General features: G+C 41.0%; 1 protein-coding gene and 1 long non-coding RNA gene across 2 annotated transcripts in view; one reads left to right on the forward strand and one right to left on the reverse strand.

Annotated features, from left to right (window-relative positions):
- Positions 1-20,808, reverse strand: part of LOC139418811 (SLAM family member 9-like) — a 139,590-nt gene that overhangs the window by 45,163 nt on the left and 73,619 nt on the right. The gene's annotated exons all lie outside the window — the stretch shown is intronic.
- On the forward strand, positions 2,362-5,097 carry LOC139419676 (uncharacterized). The gene is made up of 3 exons (XR_011635429.1): positions 2,362-3,034; positions 3,279-3,338; positions 4,923-5,097. It is a non-coding gene; the product is annotated as an uncharacterized lncRNA (long non-coding RNA).

The raw sequence follows: 20,808 nt of genomic DNA on the forward strand, positions 1-20,808 counted from the left end.
GAGCCAGACCTGAACTACGCTTTATCACGTCTGCATTTTGCGAAGAGTAAAATGACACCCGAGATCACTTTCTAAGTCGAAATGTAAATCAATATCTACCCCTCAGAAATGTTTCAATAGAATCTACATGGTGAAAGGAAAAATAAACCTATGGACATTTTGTTTCATTTTGTAGCCTAACCACCACTGCTTTGAAGGAGTAGTTGGGTTTATCTCAAACACCTGATATTTATATTATACACAGCTGCTATCCACTGACAAGCTTAACAATTAACAGCTTTAACAAATACAGGCAGGGCAGGCACCTAAAACTGACATTTAAACAACAGAACAGTCAATACCGAAGAGGCTTTGGCTGAGCAGTAGCATAGTAAACGCGGTAGTGAACTGGTTTAAAAGACACGTTCCATTTGTTTTAACCTATACATTGGGATTTGGGACAAAAGGCAAGAAAGATTATCCTGATACTAACTCAATGCATAGCTATTGAACTGGTCTGTATCAGTGGATGTCATTGAGGCCCCTATTTTTATTTTACCTTTATTTTACTAGGCAAGTCAGTTAAGAACAAATTATTATTTTCAATGACAGCCTAGGATCAGTGGGTTAACTGCCTTGGTCAGGGTTAGAACTGCAGATTTTTACCTTGCCAGCTCAGGGATTTGATCTTGCAACTAATCAGTTACTCGTCCAACCCTCTAACCACTAGGCTTCCTGCCACCCCATGAGAAAGACTGGAAATGACCAACACAGGAAGCCTGAAATGATGACACAAGCGCAACATTTATTTCTCCCATAATACCCTTAACATGTGTTCATATTGTTTTAAAGTCTTATTTTAAGGAAGGACTGGAGTGTGTCATCAATTGATTTATGTTGTCACTGCGAGACCAGTTCTGGTTTTCCTTTTTGCTCCTCCTCGACAGGGAGAGGGAGGGAGGTAGGAAAGGGACAGGTTATAAAGGACAGGGAAAGAGGGGCAGAGAGATGGGAGAGAAAAGGGGTAGAAAAGCAACGAAAAGTTAAAATAATAAAATAGTAATACGTTTCCTTATTAGATACTTTGTGCCAGAGGTAAAAAACAAGACACGCTCTCTTGTCTACTCTCATTGTTCTGCAAGAGGTAACTCAACAGTTAACACAACACACATCTAGAACCATTCCTAAAGGTAGTGGGAGTAACCATGATGCCAAGCTTCAAATGTCCACAGACTTTGCAAATACTGTAAAAGACTGTATGAATATAACAAAGGCATTACTATATACTATATGTGCTGTGTGGCTTCTCATTGTGCAACCCAACCATAACATATGGGCAAAACTGGTTGCAATGAGATCAGGCCTGGTATCAAACGCAGGTGGTCTGTGCAACTCAATACCACATTAACCCACTGGCACAGAGCTAAAGCCTACAGTTGTAGCCATGAATGAGGGCTGTGTACTGAATGTCAACTTACACTCTTCAGATGAAGTACAAATAAAGGAAAGTAAATATATGGCTAGGGAGGGTGTGACTAACTGACAGAGATACACAGATGCTCACCTCCAGGAAAGGTTCTGCAAACACTCAGGGGTCATGTGTATCTTTGCATACTAACTGTGTCTGTGTCAGAGAAGTCCAGCTAATAAGGTAATCATTGTTAGAGAGTGTGTGTGTGTTTGTGTGTTACTTCTGCTTTTTCAACATTTAGAGAAGTGAATCAGACCGGTAAAAAAAAAATGCAACTGTTTGACCAAGCAGAGGAAGTGCCACTTTATTTGACCTGCATCCTGTGTTCAAACTAGTTTTTTGGGCAAAAATGTCCTGGTACTGTAAAGTTCACAATGCCGTTGTCCTTAATAAGGGCCCCAGGACCAGTTGAAGCAAAATAGCCCCCATAACATCAAAGATCCGCCACCATATTTTACAGTAGGGATGAGGTATTTTCTACCTATGCATTGTTCTTTCATAGGCAAAACCCACCGCTGCTGTGTGTGGCCAACAAGCTCTATTTTCAGGTCATATGACCATTGTACTGGTTCCAATCCAAGTGACAATGGCATTTATCAAACTCTAGGCAGTGATATGGTCAGATGTCATGAAAATAGAGTTCTTTGGCCACTCACACCAATGGTGTGTGTTATATATTTTTGCTAACCTTTATCAAGGCATCCAATCATTGCAGACCCCACTGTACATATGTATGACTCTGCTCTGCTTGTGATCACAGACTAATTTCCTTTCCCATCAGTCTGTCACATTGTGTGGTCAGCGCTTTTCTGTCACGTGTTACTAGTGGTTTGACCCCACTGAGAAGGAGCCCCACACAGTCTTCTCTGTGTACAGGAGCCCCGTCTGACACGCAGGCCTATGTGGTGAAATACCACTGCTATGAATACATTCCACTGTATCAAACAAAATAGGTCTACTCATAGTTTTTCATAGTACTTCACTAAAACTTCAAGAGTTTTCACCCCATAGGACTTGCATTAGAGAAAACAACAATTTCTCCACCTCTAAAAATTTTATTTTGAAATTCTTATTGTGGTTTATGTTTCAGTTGCGTATATTCCATTTATTTTATTTGATGACATTTTTATTTCATCTCATCTCTCTAGAGCTTCTGCCTATGCTGTCTGCCAAAATCACTGTTTTAGTAGATCCGTGTCTGACGCACACTAACCGGCATAGGTGGTGGGCCAAACCAAGATGCAGTACCTGCTTTAGTTTTTGAGACAATCAATCTCTATCGAGGGAGGAGCTGTTTTTTTTTGTCGTGTTATTTTCATATTTGTAATTTTTTTATATACTGTATATATTGTTTTACGCCTTTTTCTGCCCAATTTCGAGATATCCAATTGGTAGTTACAGTCTTGTCCCATCGCTGCAACTCCAGTATGGACTCGGGAGAGGAGAAGATCGAGACCCATGCATCCTCCGAAACACGACCCCGCCAAGCCGCACTGCTTCTTGACACAATGCTTGCTTAACCCGTAAGCCAGCCACACCAATCTGTTCGGAGGAAACACTGAACAGCTGGATGTAAAAACCAGAGTGAGTGAGGGGAGTGAGGGGAGTGAGGGGCTGTTTTTTCAATGCGGTGTATATTTGTTTAACTCATTTACTTTTGTTGGCAATGTCAATTCTTGCAATTATTTCCAAATACTTCATTTTATATTCGCTAGCTGGACAGGCCAACGCCGCTGAGTACTAAACTGTAAATCAATCAAAGATTGTGTACTGTCCATGGTACTATCGCTGCTGATCATGTCTGCCAATCACATTATCTGTATCTAAGGAAGCAGACAGCTGGTGATGACTGCTCGCTAGAGTTTTCTGTCCGACAAACTGCTATGAGGTAAAGTTTTTTTACATTTATTTGTAAACTAACTATTTAGTTATACTGTAAGACTTTTCTGTAATTTCAAAAGTAAAACACTGTATGATGCACAGTATAATAACATGCATGTGTTTTACAGCATTAATGCTATAGATTGCACTGCATTATGTGTCAAATTATGAAAAATAGTTATTAACTGTTATTCGTAAGCCTCCTGTAAAAATGACTCTAACATACTGTATTTCTTTACAGTAATAGCTTATGCCTCCCCCATTTCTCCTTCGCCCAAATCCAGATAGCTGATGTTCTGAAAGAACGGCAAAATCTGAACCCCTACAAATCAGCCGGGCTAGACAATCTGGACCCTCTCTTTCTAAAATGATCTAAAATCTATTCTAAATTTGTTGCAACCCCTATTACTAGCCTGTTCAACCTCTCTTTCGTATCGTCTGAGATCCCCAAAGATTGGAAAGCTGCTGCGGTCATCCCCCTCTTCAAAGGGGGAGACATTCTAGACCCAAACTGCTACAGACCTATATCTATCCTACCCTGTCTTTCTAAGATCTTCGAAAGCCAAGTTAACAAACAGATCACCGACCATTTTGAATCTCACCGTACCTTCCCCGCTATGCAATCTGGTTTCCGAGCTGGTCACGGGTGTACCACAGCCACGCTCAAGGTCCTAAATGATATCATAACTGCCATCGATAAGAGACAATACTGTGCGGCTGTATTCATCGACCTGGCCAAGGCTTTCGACTCTGTCAATCACCACATTCTTATCGGCAGACTCAAAAGCCTTGGTTTCTCAAATGACTGCCTGGCCTGGTTCACCAACTACTTCTCAGATAGAGTTATGTGTGTCAAATCATCGGAGGGTCTGCTGGCAGGACCTCTGGCAGTCTCTATAGGGGTTCAATCCTCGGGCCGACTCTTTTCTCTGTATACATCAATGATGTCGCTCTTGCTTCTGGTGATTCTTTGATCCACCTCTATGCAGACAACACCATTCTGTATACATCTGTCCCTTCTTTGGACACGGTGTTAACTAACCTCCAGACGAGCTTCAATGCCATACAACTCTTTAAGCACCAGCTCTCAGAGCAGCTCACAGATCACTGCACCTGTACATAGCTCATCTGTAAATAGCCCATCCAACTACCTCATCCCTATACTGTTATTTGATTTATTTTTCTCCTTTGCACCTCAGTATCTCAACTTGCACGCTCATCTTCTGCACATCTATCACTCCAGTGTTTAATTGCTATATTGTAATTATCTCGCCACTATGGCCTATTTATTGCCTTACCTCCCTTATCCTACCTCATTTGCACACATTGTATATAGACTTTTTCTATTGTCTTATTGACTATGTTTGTTTATTCCATGTGTATCTCTGTGTTGTTGTTTGTGTCGCACTGCTTTGCTTTATCTTGGCCAGGTCGCAGTTGTAAATGAGAACTTGTTCCCACTCTGCCTGCTCTGCAGAGAAACCGAGCCCCCGGCTTGTGGGGCCGTTCAAGGTTCTCCGGAGGGTCAACGTATAGATTATAGCTTCCCAGTCACTATCGCATCTCACCCGCTTTTCATATGTCTCCTCAGGCCGGTGGTTCCTGGTCCCCTACCCGATGCTATCTCCAACAACATCCCCCCCAATCCCCCTAGACATTGAGGGGAGTCAGGGATATTTTATCAGATCTCTACTGGACTCCCGGCGTTGTGGGGGTCGGCTCCAGTACCTGGTGGACTGGGAGGGGTATGGCCCATACGAGCGATGTTGGGTTCCGGTTGAGGACATTCTGGATCCCAACATCATCCATGATTTCCACCTTTGCCGCCCGGAACACATCAGAGGGGGGGGGGGGGGGGTTACTGTCACGTCTAGTCCTGCTCCTCCACTCCGGCGTTCGACATTGCCTGACTGCTAACCACCGTTCCTGGGATTCATCATTACGCACACCTGTTTATCATTATGATTCACACCTGGACTCCATGACCTTCCTCATTACTTCACATTCATCTGTCCCTCTCTTACGTTTGTTCCACAGTCACTATTGTTCCTATGCTTTTCGCCACTGTGATGTTCTCGTTTCATGTTTATTGTTTTATTAAACATTTCACCTGCACCTGCTTCTCGACTCACAGCATCTCCGTTACAATAGAAATGACGGATTGCCTCTTATCCATTCGCCATTCCCTTATGCCATAGTTTTACATCTCAATTGTCAGTAGAAACCATGTTTGTTTAACCAAGTCAGCCATATCAGCTACAGCGGTTCTTTAAAAAAAAAGTTGCGTCATACTGCAGCACACCTTGCGGGCTACCGCAGAATTCAATGGCACGTTATTTCAGTGTCAGCCATTGTTGCCAGTAATGCTAGTTAGTGCAGAGGGCATCTTTGAGAAGCATTTGACAGTTTTTAATATTGGCTGTACTAGAGAATTTAAAAACCTTTTTTGCAAGAATGATTTTAAGAAATGTAGCTTAATTTGTTTCAAATTATGGTGTTTCTATTCCACCAAAAATCAAAACCCTCAGTGTTTCCGTTAGGGAAATATGGCAATGTACAACGTGAACGGTTGGGATTAGGCTACTAAGAGCAAAAATGATCCTAACATTTCCACCCCATAATTGTAAGGTAACCAATACCCAAACAGAGTTTCAGGGTGAAATAAAAAAGACCAGTCCCCATGCTTGTCTCAGTGCACCACGAAACGGTGCTGAAATAGTTGACCACACGTGGGTAGGCTATTTCTTCAAATCCTATTATATCAATTGGATGACTTTTGGTGTTCCAGTAAGCAACAATTTGTTGCATTCATTAGCCTACTTTACTGTGAAAAATGTATGTTTAACTCTTCCAAGCCTAATAGCAAGAAACTGACGATAAAACAATGCAACAAATACATTGATCACCTCAGCAAGGTTTTACCTGTGGAGGTGGAACTGGGGGGAAGTGCAACTAAAAGGTAGCATAGATGTACTGTACAGTAGTTGAAATAAACATTTTGGAAGTCTTTTTTATTATTATTTTAACGAAAGCAAAAAAGATGTTGATGAAAAGATACTGTGTAAAACTTTAGAGTACTTAAGCATTGAATACATTGCAAATATGGGGGATTTTCACACGTACAGCAGCCGGGGCAAGTAAACTAATCGATGGATAACAGATCGACTTTCGGGAACTCATTAACACGTGTTACTGTGTGTGTTTGTGTGTGTTTCGATCCTCTCTCTCACTCACTCACTCACTCACTCACTCACTCACTCACACACTCACACACTCACACACTCACACACTCACACACTCACACACTCACACACACACACACACACACACACACACACACACACACACACACACTTGCTGTCTTGACCTCTAAATGCTCGGCTATGAAAAGCCGACTGACATTTACTCCTAAGGTGTTGACCGGTTGCACCTTCTATAACCACTGCTCATATTATTTGACCCTGCTGGTCACCTATGAATGTTTGAACAGCTTGAAAAATGATCTAGCCATTATGTCCATGTACTCTTACAATCTCCTACCAGTTTGGATTTAAGTGTAACTTCTGTTTGACTGACGCCTTTAGTGAGAGGTCTAATGCTTTAATATTGAATCACTTCTGCCCTCCGATTTCATATTCATTATATAAATAGTCCCATGTGCACCTTCTTCAGATGAACCGCAAGATGTTGGCTAAAGTAATTTAATTCATGAATGCATTAGATATTTTGTGTTTTTATTTACAGTAGTGGACAGCTGGAGGCATTTTGTTTTTCACAAGCGTGGTTTTAGAGTTCTTAAGCATCTAGTCAGATAGACAGCCCTATCAGTAAGGCAATACAAAGTGCAGTAGGAAACGTTGCTATGTGGAGACAATCATGATAATAAAAAATGCATTAGCCATTGTAAAAAAAAAGTTAAGTACTTGAATCGTGTGGTAATAATGGCTTGCCAGGCGTAGTCGGAACTGGAAAGTGTGGCTACCATGCACAGATAGCAGGGCAAGAGAGACGGGGTCTTAGTGTTTGAGATTTGTTCAGGTTTTAAACTCTCTTCCTCTTGCTGTGAAATACACAACCACGAGCTCATCAATAGCATTTTAGTTGGATTAAATGCTAATAAGATAATTTTAAGGTTTCTGTATTAGCACTTTATGACATCTTCTGATGTAAAAAGGTTTTTCTAAATCAATTTGATTGATTGAAGATACAAGGAGTATGATAAATTATGTTTATTTCTCTTTATGGAGTCGTGTAGTGAGGGTCGCTGTCTCTAAACTGGACAGGATGTGGTGGGCCTGCAGAGAAACAGAGATTATAGAGTATGGGGGCTTGGAGAAAAACACCATCCCTGACTGATATCATCAACCACATGGCCAAGGTGACAAGCACCAAAAATCTGTTCAAACTAAATTAATTGAAAGTGTTTAAGTGTGGGATTTAGAGTATGGCTAATGCCAAATATAGTAGTGTTAATTGTATATAATTTGACCTTTTGAGATTATGGTAAATGCTTTATTTGTCTCTTCCCCATTGTGAAGTCTTTGCAAAGATTAGGGACAGCTGCCTTGTGAAACTACACTGTGAAATAAGAAAGTCTCAAAACAGCATGGTTGTGGAATAAACCAGTGTTCAAAGACACTGTACACAGGGCTGTAACAGTGACTAAGTTCAGCGTGGAGGCCAGCTAGTGGTGACTATTTAACAGTCTGATGACCTGGAGATAGAAGTTGTTTTTCATTCTCTCAGTCACAGCCTTGATGCACCTGTACTGTCTGCACCTTCTAGATGGTAGCAGGGTGAACATGCCGTGGCTCGGGTGACTGAGATCCTTGATAATCTTCTTGGCCTTCCTGTGATACCGGGTGCTGTAGATGTCCTTGAGGGCAGGCAGTAAACTGAGATCTGGTGTTTGGAGGGTGTTTGCATATAATCCCAATGTAAGTGTTTTAATACACCGAAATTAAGTGTTCTGAAACACTCAACCTAAATATTGGTGTTTTTAAGAGAGTGTTGTGAAAACACTTTCTGGGGTTTCAGTTTATGCAAAAGGCAGCATCATATCACTAAAACTGGTTTAGAAATTAGAATTGTTTATAGCCTAAGTATAACACCACTCATGTAATTTACTGATTGGAATGTACACAGTGCAAGGTTTTCTATATTTGACAGACAGAGAAACGCCTTCAACACCGCTTAGCGGAACACAGGTACACGTATAGGTAGGCTATGAAGACTACCCAATGACAAGGCACTACAAGTCTTTAAACTATGGTGACCCTGCCTCCATACTAGCTATGGGTATGGGTCATGTTCCGGACTCAATTAGAAAAGGGGAACATCCTAAACAGCTAAACCAAAGGGAACGTTTTGGGATTTACAAACTACAGATCACTAAGTTAAGTATCCTGTTTTAATTGAAGATATGGATTTCTCAACTTTCCTGTAGAGTTGTGAGAAGTCCCTTTGCTGTCATCTAGTGGACATATTGCTTTATTGCCCTCAGCTATGTTTAGACTGCTGTGGTCTTGTGACCTCACACACCAGAACAGAAGGTGGCGTTGTATGCACCTAAAAGTTGGATTCAATCCACCAACCAAATCTCAAAGAAGAAGAAGTAGGCTTTTCAATGAAAGAAGCAAGTGCAAAATCCCAAATTCTTGCAGGTCAACCTCCCAAGGGAGGCTCCTTAGAGGAGGAAGGGGAGGACTGTCCTCTTCAGAGAATTTTATGGCAATAAAAATAGTGAAACATTAAAAACGTTATCCATTTTCGATAACACTGTACTAATTATATTCCCGTCACCAAATAATTAATGAAAACACACTGTTTTGCAACGAAGGTCTATAGTAACCTCAACAGCACTCTGTAGGGTAGTTAATAAAATGCAAGTTTCTTTATTGTGGTGTATTCTGAGCATGCCACCCAAAACGTATACAAGGATTCGGCACTCCTGAGCTCATTCCTGATTTGACTTGATGTCTGGAATTCAAATCAACTCAGTTTTAATTGAATTGCGGCCTAATCAGCAAGGGTGTCGTTTCATTAGCAAGGGAGGAGAATTCTCCACCTGGGCGGACTGTGAGAGGAACACGTAAAAATGCAATGATATCCTTGGGCATGCTGTAGTCTTCCCATATGGTGGAGAAGTTGTCCCTCAGCTGTTTGGTGAAATCTTCCATCACCTCTGTGATAATGCTGTGGCCTGGTCCCCTCTGCCTGTCGTTTCTTCAGTGTACTGAAGTGTAGCAGCCTTCCAGATGACAAGTCCAAATCGAACAACTCAAGCTTCCTAGTAAAGGCCTCACATTTTCCCACCATGTAGGCTACACAACCGTTTTCCCTCTTCCATGTAACTGCAGATTTAACCAGTTTAAGTGACATAATATGTCCGCCAAAAAAGCCTTGTGTAGCTTGCAGTTATTAACGCTTCAATGTTTCTGCTCCGGCCTCTGTCTGGGGCGGGGAGGCCACTTTGAAAGTTATATGCTTGGATTTTTAATGACGTCTGAGATTGAATTATTTGCAAACAGGGATATTTTCATTGCAAATAAGACACATTGGCTCGGGATTTGGAAAATATGGAAAGATAAACCTATCTCTGTACGATCTTCCCTGAAACTTCAATTTTTATTTCCACCTTTCTTATGATACTTATCTCTTGCTGTCAAACGAATTGTTCTGAACAAATGTTGAAGTATAACAAAGACTTGTAGCCTACAGTAGGCTACATAGACCTTTTTTTCCCACCAATTAACCCACAGAGATATAGACGAAAATAGTAATTGAATAGAGATGTGATTTTGTGAGAATATTTATGAATTCATTATGTACTAATCAGATGAGTTAAAAATGTTGTTCAAATTGTAGTGTAGGCCGAATGAATTGAGCTAATATTACATTACAACTTATGTTCTGGCCCGACGACTATTGGCTCCGACACAATTTGGCCCAGGGCCAAACCTAGATGACAAACTCTGATTTGGGGGATGTCTATAGACACCGCAGGAGTGCAGGGACGGTTTTAAAATTGCCTTTTGTCTTTTGAAGAACACTTGAAGTACACCACAAAGGCTGCTGCTGGGATAAGAGTATGTTCATCCATGCCTCTCATCTTTGTGTGGGTGAACAACAAATACAATACATTACACACATAGTGTACCTCACATAAATAGAACACAGAAGCATACAAGGTAATACAAACTGCAAACAGTTTTGATTTGATTTTATTCGGATCCCCATTAGCTGTTAAAGAATCAGTAGATATTCTTCCTGGGATCCACGAGCGCAAGTATATAATTGTATAAGTTCACAGTGAAATTCAAAATGTTCTCCAATCTAATCACAGGTTAATCGCAAATTAATTTGAACAAGTAACCTTTATTTAGCTAGGGAAACCCCAAACCCCAATCAAAAAAGCATCCACATCGTAGGACTATGCAATGTCCTTTCATTTGAATTATATTATTAGGACAAACAGGATTTCACTTAAGGTTCAGGCGTAGCTGTAAAATAGGCTGCTGGTATGTTCAGCACAAATAGTTGCTCTAACATAATTCCCACCATGTTAGGCTGCAATCAATAACCCAAAAGCACATACTTTAAGTAAAAAAAAGGTAAACCTAGGCCTACATACCGACAAGACATACCAGCCTAAACTTAAGTTTAACTCTCCATGTCCTAATGGTTAGGACCTTACAGGTGCATGTGAGATCTCAACAGACCTGATCTCACCACCAACCTCTTACTCCCTCTGGAGGTAGAGAGAGAACATTACAACTCCATTTACAGTTGGTTAGCTGCCAGTCCTGTCACGAAACAGACCATCACTGTCAACATCACTACACCCTGTGAAGATGGAGGCCTTGGAGATGAAGAAGGTAAGATACATCATTATCCTTTATTGCCATCAGCTCTGAGCTAAATACACTGTTGTTTAAATCTTTTTGAGACGAGGGCTTAAGACACTAACAGCTTACAGACAGTAGGCAATTAAGGTCACAGTTATGAAAACTTAGGACACTAAAGAGGCCTTTCTACTGACTCTGAAAAACACCAAAAGAAAGATGCCCACAACAGCTGCACAGGATCGGGACATCCGAACATCCCACCTGCTTGACAGGAACAGGATGGCAACAACAACTTCCCGAGTTACACCAGGAATGCACAATCCCTCCATCAGTGCTCAGACTGTCAGCAATAGGCTGAGAGAGGCTGGACAGAGGGCTTGTAGGCCTGTTGTAAGGCAGGTCCTCGCCAGACATCACCGGCAACAACGTCACCTATGGGCACAAATCCACCGTCGCTGGATCAGACAGGTCCCGGTTTTGTCTCACCAGGGGTGATGGTTGGATTCGTGTTTATCATCGAAGGAATGAGCATTACACCGAGCCCTGTACTCTGGAGCGGGATGGATTTGGAGGTGGAGGGTCTGTCATGGTCTTGGGCGGTAAGTTGCAGCATCATCGGACTGAGCTTGTTGGGTTGGGATTGCAGGCAATCTCAAGGCTGTGCGTTACAGGGAAGACATCCTCATCCCTCATGTGGTGCCCTTCCTGCAGGCTCATCCTGACATGACCCTCTAGCATGACAATGCCACCAGCCATACTGCTTGTTCTGTGTGTGATTTCCTGCAAGACAGGAATGTCAGTGTTCTGCCATGGCCAGTGAAGAGCCCGAATCTCAATCCCATTGAGCACATCTGGGACCTGTTGAATCGGAGGGTGAAGGCTAGGGTCATTCCCCCCAGAAATGTCTGGTAACTTGCAGGTGCCTTGGCGGAAGAGTGGGGTAACATCTCACAGCAAGAATTGGCAAATCTGGTGCAGTCCATGAGGAGGAGATGCACTGCAGTACTTAATGCAGCTGGGGGCCATACTAGATACCGACTGTTACTTTTGATTTTGACCCCCCCTTTGTTCAGGGACACATTATCCCATTTATGTTAGTCACATGTCTGTGGGACTTGTTCAGTTTATGTCTCAGTTGTTGAATCTTATGTTCATACAAATATTTACAGCAGTTGACAGTGAGAGGACATTTCTTTTTTTGCTAATTTTATGTTCCCCCCCATTTAGTATGTTACATTACTTTCTGTTAGGTTACATTATGAATGGAAGGGCGTGTGTACATTATCACACGAAATAGAGGAAGGTATCATAGTTCCTCTGAATCGGATGATGTAACTTATCATACATTTTGGAGGATGTACAGTGCATTCGGAAAGTATTCAGACCCCTTGACTTTTTCCAAATGTTGTTATGTTACAGCCTTATTTTAGAATTGATTAAAAAAAAAAAAAATCTATCTACAAACAATACCCCATAATGACAAAGCAAAAATAAGGTTAGACATTTTTGCAAATGTAAAAAAATGAAATATCCCAAGTATTCAGACACTTTACTCAGTACTTTGTTGACGCACCTTTTGCAGCGATAAAAGCCCTGAGTCTTCTTGGTTATGATGCTACAAGCTTGGCACACCTGTATTTAGGGAGTTTCTCCCATTTTTTCTGCAGATCCTCTCCAGCTCTGTCAAGTTGAATGGGGAGCGTCACTGCACAGCTATTTTCAGATCTCTCCAGAGATGTTCGATCGGGTTCAAGTCCGGGCTCTGGCTGGGTCACTCAAGGACAGTCAGAGACTTGTACTGAAGACACTCCTGCGTTGTCTTGTCTGTGTGCTCGTCGTCCTGATGGAAGGTTAATATTTTCCCCAGTCTGAGGTCCTGAGCGCTCAGGAGCAGGTTTTCATCAAGGATCTCTTTGTACTTTGTTCCGTTCATCTTTCCCTCAATCCTGACTAGTCTCTCAGTCTCCTCTGCTGAAAAACATCCCCACATCATGATGCTGCCACAACCATGCTTCACTGTATGGATGGTGCCAGGTTTCCTCCAGATGGGATGCTTGGCATTCAGGCCAAAGAGTTTGTTCTTGTTTCTCAAGGTCTGAGAGTCCTTTAGGTGCCTTTTGTCAAACTCCAAGCGTGCCTTTTACTGAGGAGTGGCTTTCGTCTGGCCACTCTGCCATAAAGGCCTGATTGGTGTAGTGCTGCATAGATGGTTGTCCTTTTGGAAGTTTCTCCCATCTCCACAGAGGAATTCTGGAGCTCGGTCAGATTGACCTCGGGTTCAACTGTCAACTGTGAGACCTTATATAGACAGGTGTGTTCTTTCCCAAATCATGTCCAATCGATTGAATTTACCACAGGTGGACTCCAATCAAGTTGTAGAAATGTCGGAAGGATGGTCAATGAAAACAGGATGCACCCAAGCTCAATTTTGAGTCTCATAGCAAAGGTCTGAAAACGTATTTAGATAAAGAATTTAAATGTAAAAAACGTGTTTTCACTTAGTAATTATGGATTATTGTTTGTAAATTGATGAGGAAAACAAGTACTTTAATCCGTTTTAAAATGAGGCTGTAATGTAACAAAATGTGGAAAAGGGGAAGGGGTCTGAATACTTTCAGAATGCACTGTATAGTATTATACGTCTTTCTCTGAGACCAGGTTGCTTGTTGTGTTGTAACAACAAAGAGAATTACGTGGAGAATTTATGTTAGCGGTTAGGAAAAGCAACAACAAAGGTTAGGATAATTAAGTAAAAGGTTACGTGAATCGGGATAAGGTTAGAATAATGGTTAGGGGAAGGGTAAGCTAAAATGCTACAGTTCACCCTGAACAACTTGAACACACAACCTTTGGATTTCTAGCGATACACACCTTTCCCATCCTCCCCAACCAACCTCCCTCCTATTTTTTTGTCTTAAGTAACCTTCTGTCTTTGTAATCAATAGTACTTATTGGAGGTGAAAAGATTTACATAAAATACCAAACATCTGTCGATTGAGTCCATAACTACAGAGTATGCCAACACTTGATTGGTTGTTTTGATTCACAAGACATGTGGAACAAGGATTATAAACTCCACATTTATAGTGTCTGTGTCTGTTAATTGATTAATCTCTTAGAATTGAACTGAATTAAATTTTCCTCTGAAAGATGACTTTCCTTCTCTCCCATTACTTTTCTCAAACTATAACAGGAATTGTATAGACTTGTTTGTGTTTCTGAGAAGGGAATTTATATGTTTAAGGTAATGACTAAAGAATTCCACCCTGAAACGTATAAGACTATATTCCAATAATACATGTGTGGGACAAGTTTAGAGGGAGAAATATGTGGAGAAAACAGAGGCTGGTAGACTACACACGATAACTCTGACAACAGGAGGGCCCTTCCTATGCCTCTCTTATCATGGGAGGAAAAGAATGGCGAGAAACTGGCAAGGCTGGTAGAAAAGTAATAAAACTGTGTGTGTGTGTGTGTGTGTGTGTGTGTGTGTGTGTGTGTGTGTGTGTGTGTGTGTGTGTGTGTGTGTGTGTGTGTGTGTGTGTGTGTGTGTGTGTGTGTGTGTGTGTGTGTGTGTGTGTGTAGAGGGGGTTAAAAAGACTGCTCACATTTTGGTTGACTTTAGAGATCTCATGAATAAACTATAATGGACCTTTGCAGAATCTGAGTCTTTGCCTAATTCGCATTAACCCTAGCTATAGGGTTAATAAAAAAAATAAAAAAAATAAAAACCCTAGCTATACAACCTAAGGGAAATTGGTCAAAGCTATCGTGATTGTTATCATCACTGGGATTGAACATTCTCGTGACAGTTTCCCATTTCAATTAAGTTTGAGGACAATTCCTTCTGTGATGATGTAACTATCTATGGAGGATGTGTCCAACCAATCTATTAGAACGTAATAAGGATCAGCTTTTCATTCATGCATTTCATCCAAAGTAGGCATGGATTTACACTGCATGTTAAAGGTGAGTTAAACTGATCCACTCTAAACAGAAAATATTGGTGGTTTCCGGTGATTACGTGGTCAGTGTCTATCTGTCATGTAGAGGCCAGATGGTAGAGTGAAAGACGAGTGGTTGAGGAACAGGTAATGTGTTTATTAAATAGATCATGGGCAGAGAAATTAGATGGGTGTAAGGGTTTTCCTGTGGTGAAGGAGTGGCGGACCAAAATGCGGCGTGGTGGTTATTCATGTTTTTAATAAAGACATGAACAGACTAAACAAAACAAGAAAAGTGAAAACCTAAACAGTCCTATCTGGTGCAAACACAGAGACAGGAACAATCACCCACAAACACACAGGGAAACCCAGGCTACCTAAGTATGATTCTCAATCAGAGACAACTAATGACACCTGCCTCTGATTGAGAACCATACTAGGCCGAAACATAGAAATACCCAATCATAGAAATACAAACATAGACTGCCCACCCCAACTGACGCCCTGACCATACTAAATAATGACAAAACAAAGGAAATAAAGGTCAGAGCGTGACAATGGGTGAAAATGCTGCAGTTAGTTTCCAGACAAGTGTTGCAGCATGAGCAAAAAAAGACTGACGTTTTTGGGGGTCTTAACTGGAAAAAAACAGGCTCTAAATTTTGTAGCTTATGTATATAATATATACTGTACTTTGTGAGAAGTATGTTGATACTGAGATATCTAAGCTATCTACTCTCTGAAGCCCAGCATTCAGCCCAGTCTGAAACTCAGCAAGTGAAAGAGATTGTAGAGATTGTAGAGATTGTAGAGATTGATTGGAAGTATTTTTTTCCAGAGCAAGTGTTGGAAGTGGGCAGTTAATTTATGAAGGGCAATGTTGCACAGTGTAGCTGGCTAAACAATGCATTATCGACCATAATCAGAGATTTGAAAAGATGGTGATGTTATGTCAGACCACTTTATCGTAAAGTTGTTTTTAAAATATAAAATATACATGTTATTTAACAAAACACTGGAATCACAACATTGCACAATCTGATCTTTGTGGAAAAATACATCACATAAATGCACAGAATGATAAATGAAGCACTCATGTTTTCTGACCAAATGTGTTTAAACATATCATTGGCATGGCATAATATACAAGACATGTTTTTATATAAAATATAAATTGGCACAATAATGCATGAGCACAGTCCAAACGTAAAAGCATAGAAAGGTTTGAGAACGTTTTGCTGACACATCTTTCAAGACTTACACTATACGTACGGTACACTGGCTCAGAGTACAACATGGTGTAATATGTGCAGTACAGTATACAGTATACTGAAATATAAAAATGTTAAACCACTATATGTGGAAAATACATTAGAAGAAAAAAACATTAGGATTAGTCAATATTTTAATATTAGAAATGTACAGCTGCCTGGCATTAAAAGTAACAGGACAAAATATCCCAAATACACAGGACAAAATGTCCCAAATGCACTTAAACTCAATAAATAGAGAAATACACTTGAAAACCACCCAAACAATTACAGTGTTCCCTCCTAATTTGACGCTAGCAGTAGGCTACATTTGGTATTTGGTCATTTATTATGATCCCCATTAGCTGTTGCAAAAGCAGCAGCTACTCTTCCTGGGGTCTACACAAAACATGAAACAGGACATATTATACAACGGGGGTCTAATCCTGAATGCTGATTGGTTAAATGCATATTCCAGCCGGTGTCTATTCCACAGGTTTCTTCCGGATAAATCTATAACGTTAAAATGCCTATTTACTCTGTTCCATCTGACTGCGCAATCCACTGTCTCATCAGCCAAGCAATTTATAAACTTGATCTCCACTACAAAAAGCATCTAGACATTATCTCACATTTCTTTTAGACTAACATTTAGTTATCAACAGCAGAGATTTGTATAAACCTTGCTGTCTGTCTCTCCAACATACAGTGCCTTGCGAAAGTATTCGGCCCCCTTGAACTTTGCGACCTTTTGCCACATCTCAGGCTTCAAACATAAAGATATAAAACTGTATTTTTTTGTGAAGAATCAACAACAAGTGGGACACAATCATGAAGTGGAACGACATTTATTGGATATTTCCAACTTTTTTAACAAATCAAAAACTGAAAAATTGGGCGTGCAAAATTATTCAGCCCCCTTAAGTTAATACTTTGTAGCGCCACCTTTTGTTTCGATTACAGCTGTAAGTCGCTTGGGGTATGCCTCTATCAGTTTTGCACATCGAGAGACTGAAATTTTTTCCCATTCCTCCTTGCAAAACAGCTCGAGCTCAGTGAGGTTGGATGGAGAGCATTTGTGAACAGCAGTTTTCAGTTCTTTCCACAGATTCTCGATTGGATTCAGGTCTGGACTTTGACTTGGCCATTCTAACACCTGGATATGTTTATTTTTGAACCATTCCATTGTAGATTTTGCTTTATGTTTTGGATCATTGTCTTGTTGGAAGACAAATCTCCGTCCCAGTCTCAGGTCTTTTGCAGACTCCATCAGATTTTCTTCCAGAATGGTCCTGTATTTGGCTCCATCCATCTTCCCATCAATTTTAACCATCTTCCCTGTCCCTGCTGAAGAAAAGCAGGCCCAAACCATGATGCTGCCACCACCATGTTTGACAGTGGGGATGATGTGTTCAGGGTGATGAGCTGTGTTGCTTTTACGCCAAACATAACGTTTTGCATTGTTGCCAAAAAGTTCAATTTTGGTTTCATCTGACCAGAGCACCTTCTTCCACATGTTTGGTGTGTCTCCCAGGTGGCTTGTGGCAAACTTTAAACAACACTTTTTATGGATATCTTTAAGAAATGGCTTTCTTCTTGACACTCTTCCATAAAGGCCAGATTTGTGCAATATACGACTGATTGTTGTCCTATGGACAGAGTCTCCCACCTCAGCTGTAGATCTCTGCAATTCATCCAGAGTGATCATGGGCCTCTTGGCTGCATCTCTGATCAGTCTTCTCCTTGTATGAGCTGAAAGTTTAGAGGGACGGCCAGGTCTTGGTAGATTTGCAGTGGTCTGATACTCCTTCCATTTCAATATTATCGCTTGCACAGTGCTCCTTGGGATGTTTAAAGCTTGGGAAATCTTTTTGTATCCAAATCCGGCTTTAAACTTCTTCACAACAGTATCTCGGACCTGCCTGGTGTGTTCCTTGTTCTTCATGATGCTCTCTGCGCTTTTAACGGACCTCTGAGACTATCACAGTGCAGGTGCATTGATACGGAGACTTGATTACACACAGGTGGATTGTATTTATCATCATTAGTCATTTAGGTCAACATTGGATCATTCAGAGATCCTCACTGAACTTCTGGAGAGAGTTTGCTGCACTGAAAGTAAAGGGGCTGAATAATTTTGCACGCCCAATTTTTCAGTTTTTGATTTGTTAAAAAAGTTTGAAATATCCAATAAATGTCGTTCCACTTCATGATTGTGTCCCACTTGTTGTTGATTCTTCACAAAAAAATACAGTTTTATATCTTTATGTTTGAGGCCTGAAATGTGGCAAAAGGTCGCAAAGTTCAAGGGGGCCGAATACTTTCGCAAGGCACTGTATGCAATATTTTTTCAATATTCAGATTTGATCTCCAACTGTCCCATAGTAATGAATGTGTAGGGGTCGGGAGTTGGGACGAGAGAGAGAATTAGGCAGAGTTTCTCAGCCTGTCAAAATCAATGAATCAGCTGGCATCATTTCTATGGATATATACAAAGAAATGTCAATTGAAAAAAGGTAAAACAAAGTTAGTTTGCAGTCTTTCCAGTTTCAGATGGAAGTAATTGTGTTAGCTGTATTGTTGGCTAGCTCCTCTGAAACATTTTCTGTAAGTCTTCGCAAGGTTTTCACACACTGTTGCTGGTATTTTGTTCCATTCCTCCATGCAGATCTCCTCTAGAGCAGTGATGTTTTGGGGCTGTTGCTGGGCAACACGGACTTTCAACTCCCTCCAAAGATGTTCTATGGGGTTGAGATCTGGAGACTGGCTAGGCCCCTCCATGACCTTGAAATGATTCTTACGAAGCCACTCCTTCGTTGCCCGGGCGGTGTGTTTGGGATCATTGTCATGCTGAAAGACCCAGCCACGTTTCATCTTCAATGCCCTTGCTGATGGAAGGAGGTTTTCACTCAAAATCTTACGATACATGGCCCCATTCATTCTTTCCTTTACACGGATCAGTCGTCCTGGTCCCTATGCAGAAAAACAGCCCCAAAGCATGATGTTTCCACCCCCATGCTTCACAGAAGGTATGATTGTGTTTGGATGCAACTCAGCATTCTTTGTCCTCCAAACACGACGAGTTGAGTTTTTACAAAAAAAGTTATATTTTGGTTTCATCTGACCATATGACATTCTCCCAATCTTCTTCTGGATCATCCAAATGCTCTCTAGCAAACTTCAGACGGGCCTGGACATGTACTGGCTTAAGCAGGGGGACACGTCTGACACTGCAGGATTTGAGTCCCTGGCGGCGTACTGATGGTAGGCTTTGTTACTTTGGTCCCAGCTCTCTGCAGGTCATTCACTAGGTCCCCCCGTGTGGTTCTGGGATTTTTGCTCACCGTTCTTGTGATCATTTTGACCCCACGGGGTGAGATCCTGCGTGGAGCCCCAGATCCAGGGAGATTACAAGTGGTCTTGTATGTCTTCCATTTCCTAATAATCGCTCCCACAGTTGATTTCTTCAAACCAAGCTGCTTACCTATTGCAGATTCAGTCTTCCCAGCCTGGTGCAGGTCTACAATTTTTTTTCTGGTGTCCTTTGACAGCTCTTTGGTCTTGGCCATAGTGGAGTTTGGAGTGTGACTGTTTGAGGTTGTGGACAGGTGTCTTTTATACTGATAACAAGTTCAAACAGGTGCTATTAATACAGGTAACGAGTGGAGGCCTCTAAAAGAAGAAGTTACAGGTCTGTGAGAGCCATAAATCTTGCTTGTTTGTAGGTGACCAAATACTTATTTTCCACCATAATTTTCAAATAAATTCATAAAATATCCTACAATGTGATTTTCTGGATTTTCTTTTTTCATTTTGTCTGTCATAGTTGAAGTGTACCTATGATGAAAATTACAGGTCTCTCTCATCTTTTTAAGTGAGAGAACTTGCACAATTGGTGGCTGACTAAATACTTTTTTGCCCCACTGTATAACAAAGTATTGAGATAAACTTTTGTTATTGACCAAATACTTATTTTCCACCATAATTTGCAAATAAATTCATTAAAAATCCTACAATGTGATTTTCTGGATTTTTTGTCTCTCATTTTGTCTGTCATAGTTGAAGTGTACCTATGATGACAATTACAGGCCTCTCTCATCTTTTAAGTGGGAGAACTTGCACAATTGGTGGCTGACTAAATACTGTTTTGCCCCACTGTATACTGTATGTATTCTTAAGAGATCATGAGCTACATACTGTGTACCTAGATAAGGACAAGCAATAAAAGGTCCTTCTCTTTATCCTACCCCCTCCTTTTTCGAACATTCTGTTAAAAATCGTGCAACATTTCAGCGTCCTGCTACTCATGCCAGGAATATAGTATGTGCATATGATTAGTATGTGTGGATAGAAAACACTCTGAAGTTTCTAAAACTGGTTAAATCACGGTGACTATAACAGAGCATGTGTTTCATCGAAAAGCGCAAGAAAAACTG

Source organism: Oncorhynchus clarkii, chromosome 10 (assembly GCF_045791955.1).
Source record: "Oncorhynchus clarkii lewisi isolate Uvic-CL-2024 chromosome 10, UVic_Ocla_1.0, whole genome shotgun sequence".
Taxonomy (NCBI): domain Eukaryota; kingdom Metazoa; phylum Chordata; class Actinopteri; order Salmoniformes; family Salmonidae; genus Oncorhynchus; species Oncorhynchus clarkii.